Source organism: Elephantulus edwardii, unplaced genomic scaffold (assembly GCF_000299155.1).
Source record: "Elephantulus edwardii isolate Elephantulus edwardi_28Jun2011 unplaced genomic scaffold, EleEdw1.0 scaffold00274, whole genome shotgun sequence".
In the NCBI taxonomy this organism is placed as follows: Eukaryota; Metazoa; Chordata; class Mammalia; order Macroscelidea; family Macroscelididae; genus Elephantulus; species Elephantulus edwardii.
This window is the reverse complement of record NW_006400024.1, coordinates 2364599-2367830: the sequence shown is the minus strand read 5'-3', so window position 1 is coordinate 2367830 and position 3232 is coordinate 2364599.

Here is a 3232-nt window from a genome sequence, read left to right as displayed (position 1 = left end):
AAGGAAGGAAGGAAGGAAGGAAGGAAGGAAGGAAGGAAGGGAGGGAGAAAGAAAGAATTCTGAAATTATTACTATCACCCCATCAGCTGGGCAGGGGCCTGGGAAGCTCTAGGCAGAAGGGAGAAGGGTCTTAGAACCACAGAGAGGGAAGTGTTCTGGGAAACTGGGAACACATACATCATGGTTATGGGGTCCTGCGCTCCCCATTTAGGTCAGGACAGGAAGCAGTTCCCAGACCACCAGGGCACTGATTCCAGCCCCTCTCCACAAGCATGTCGCTATGAGTCGCAAACGACTCAACGGCACATAACAACAACCACCACCACCAGCATGTGTGTATCAGGACAGGTCCGGGAGTTGGCAGGGTGGCCTCGGGAGGGGACATGACCGAGGGAGGGCCAGGCTAGGAGTTACAGCCAGCCCTGGTCAATTCTGTGAGGCTCTGGAAAAGATTTCCGCAGAGTCCAGAGCAGGCCCCACATGTCGGTGTCCGGGGAGTTAGTGTGCTAAGCTTTCCCTCACCTGCAGCACCTCACCTGGTCCATGATGCCCCCTCCCACCTGCTCCCAGCTCTGACCTCCAGATGGCTCTGCCCCAGCTGTTCTCCCACTCACACATTCTGCTGTTGTTGGTAGGTGCTCCCACCCTGTCCTCCTCAGCAGCCTTGCCCACTCTCCTAGTGCCCCCATCTCCTCTTCGGTCAACCCCACCTCTCTCACCAAATCAGTCTCCTCTAACCCGTCCCATGCCCTCTCTAGCCAGCCCCATCCCCTCTCTCAGCTCCGCCCCTTCTCTCACAGCCCTGCCTCTCCTTGCATAGCCACACCCTTCCACCACAGCCCCGCCCCCTGTATATCTACGCCCTTATACATAGCCACACCCCTTTCGCCACAGCCCCCTCTGTGTAGCCACACACCTCCCCTCACAGCTCCGCCCCTCCCTGTATAGTCCCTCCCCTCTCCTGACAATCCCTCCCCTTCTCTAACTGCCCTGAGCTTTTCTATATAGCCCCGCCCTCTCTGTATAGCCACACCCCTTCCCTCACAGCCCTGCCCCTAGCAAGTGGGCTTGGTTGTTGAAGAGCCAGCCACAAGTTTGAGGACTGGCTTAAGGGATAGCAGCCTCTTTGGAGAAGTGTCTTCAACACTCCCCTCCCCCCCAGTGCTGTGCACCTTGGTACAATTGTCAGGTTAGGTTTGTGGCCACACCGATGATTAAAGTGGGCACTGGAGACTCCTACCTGAGGGGCGAGGATGGAAAGCAGGGCCTGTGTTTGTCCACTGCCCCCCTCTTTGGACCTGACTCCCTGGCCTCCACCTTGTCACGTGGCCCTGGTGCTGAGTGACACCACGTTCAGGCAGGTTGTTCTCTAGGATAAGTCATCTGGGCACCCCGTGAAGGAGGGGACGCAGCACAGAGCTCTGCCCTCCAGGGTTGAGGGTGCCTGACAGCACCATCAGGGTACCCCTAGGTGGCACACATACATGCCTTCTGTATGAGGGCCCAGGACAGGATGACAAGCACACCAACGGGCTGGCAGTGTCCATAACTCCACACCAGGGGCTCTGTGTCTCCCCCGGTCTCCAGATCCTTCCCCCATGCTGGACGCACCGGGATAAAGGAGCCTTGAAGGCCCTCACACCAATGTGCCCTCCACAGACAGGCTGTCTCTCCACGTTGAGCTTCTCGGCAGTACAGCAAGTCCACTGCAGCCCGGGCCCTCTGGACCCTGGGAACCCCTCCTGAGAAGGATTCAGAGACTGCTGAACTGGGGCTCATCTTGTGACGGATAAGACATCTTCCTGACCTGGGGGTGGGGAGCGATGCAAGCAAAGACCTTTGCCAGCCACATGCAAGAGGGTCCCCCAGATCCAAGCTCATCTGCTGTGTCACACGTCGTCACTGGACACTCCAGAGAGTCACCAGATCTGAGATCATGCATGTGTCACACGTCACTGGACACTCCAGAGGGTCGGGACACTCCAGAGGGTCCCCAGATCTGAGTTCATCTGCTTGTGTCACACGTCATCACTGGACATTCCAGAGGGTCTTCAGATCTGAGTTCATCTGCTTGTGTCACACGTCACTGGACACTCCAGAGGGTCCCCAGATCTGAGCTCATCTGCTTGTGTCACATGTCGTCACTGGACACTCCAGAGGGTCTCCAGATCTGAGCTCATCTGCTGTGTCACACGTCGTCACTGGACATTCCAGAGGGTCCCCAGATCTGAGCTTGTCTGCAGACACCAGGGTGAATGGGCGAACTGTGTCATGGCCTTGCAGGGTCGTGTTCTACACAGCTCAGCAATTACACGGTGCTGTCATGGAGCAGTGGTGTAATAGATAGCCCTTCCCTGAAATTTGATCTGGTGATCACAGAGTCAGGGGAGTCAGGGGGAACACAACACCCCCCCTCAGCTCGCATCTCTGATCCGATGTAAAGGGACTGGGGTGAGGTGGGCATCACCTTTTCTCTTACACAGGATAAAGGCGAGAGAAGGCAGCACATGGACTGCAGCACCAGCAGGAAGAGGAGCTGGGCGTGGAGCACATCCTTGGTCCCGGGTCCCTGAGAACCTCCTACCCCAGGGAGGACAGGTGGAGACACATGGTGATTTGTGGAGGCACGGGGCTCTTGGGTGCTGACAGCAGGCAAGGGCCTTCCTCTGCAGCTGGCAGGGACATGAAGCCTCTCCCCAGAGCCAGCACCCACCCTGAATCCAGAATCCTACCTCCTACCTCAGACTGGCTCCGGATAGGGCGGGCTTCAGAGCTGTCATACACAGGGTCGCTACAAGTTGCAGGCAATTCAACCATTACATAACAACAACAGCAAACCTCCTCTCTGGGAGGGAGTAACCAAGACAGGCCGGGATCCAGGGAAGCTGTCCTGCACCTCCTTCCGAGAGCGGGACACATCCCCACTCTGTCCCACTGCCCGGTCCTTCTCTCTTCCATGTCTTTCTTATTTTCAAGTCCATAGTTTGTTTCATGAGGACCTCTCCAGGCAAGGCCCAACCCCATCCATCCCTCCCTCCCTCAGTCCAGGGGTCAGTTGCCAGCAAAGGAAAAGGATGGGGAGGTTAAGACAGAGACTGAAAAAGGGAGGAGCCTGTGGGCACCATCACCTGGAACCAGATGTCTCCTCACACAGGATGTGTTCACACAGGGCATCTCAAGAAGGACCTAGCCTCGCCCAGCACATCTCCTCACACCTCTCTCTCTCTCTCTC